At 36.9% G+C, this 762-nt stretch overlaps 1 protein-coding gene across 1 annotated transcript in view; it reads right to left on the bottom strand.

Moving 5' to 3' along the window:
- Positions 1 to 168: 168 nt before the first annotated feature.
- LAMC1 (laminin, gamma 1 (formerly LAMB2)) overlaps positions 169 to 762 on the bottom strand; it is a 132,706-nt gene continuing 132,112 nt past the window's right edge. Inside the window, exon 29 of the mRNA XM_011995332.1 lies at positions 169 to 752. The gene's annotated coding sequence lies outside the window, so the exon portion shown is untranslated. The remainder of the gene's footprint in view (positions 753 to 762) is intronic.

The raw sequence follows: 762 nt of genomic DNA, 5'->3' as shown, positions 1-762 counted from the left end.
CGGCCTCCCAAACTGCTGGGATTACAGGCTTGAGCCACCGCGCCCGGCCTACTGAATTGTTATCAAGAAAATAAGTCACCCAAAGAAGATATTATGTATGGCTTTTCATTCATTGTATCTTTTAAAACATCTTATGTCCCCAGTACCACACTCAGGCCACACCAAATATAAAGGGTTACAAATATTCAGATTTTATTATAAATAAAATACTGTTTTTCTTAAAACATAAAAAAATGCCAAGTGTTGCATTTTATTAACCACCCTGGAGAGCAAGGCTGTAGAGATTAAGGCAAACAGCTAAAGTGAAGGCACATATAAAAGGTCCACAGTTGGAATTCAAAGGAAAAAATTCAGGGAAAAACAGCAGTATAACAATCCCTGTGTCACCCAGCATTCTGCAGCAGCCATCCTGTCAATTACATTACATAAACTACAGATAACTGGAGCTAGACAATAAAATAATGGCTGTGTTGCAGGAGTGTAATTAAGGTATCATCTTGTAAAGAACCTTTTATTTTAAAAATAAAATTCTGTTTAAAAAATATACCACACAGGTGGAGAAGAAAATAACAAAAAGTAAGTTAAAAGGAAACCAAACCAAACCAAACCACTCCATTGTTGCCTGAGACTTGCTGGAGTGAACTTCACCCAAACTAGCTTGGCAGTCAATCTTCAGTCCTTTTCTGCAAACTTGACCAAATATATATGTTAGGATGTACCCACTTACTGACATGAACTAGCCAGGAAATGATGTGAAAACTT

Source organism: Mandrillus leucophaeus, unplaced genomic scaffold, assembly GCF_000951045.1.
Source record: "Mandrillus leucophaeus isolate KB7577 unplaced genomic scaffold, Mleu.le_1.0 Scaffold484, whole genome shotgun sequence".
Lineage (NCBI taxonomy): Eukaryota > Metazoa > Chordata > Mammalia > Primates > Cercopithecidae > Mandrillus > Mandrillus leucophaeus.
This window is presented reverse-complemented; position numbering and strand designations above follow the sequence as displayed.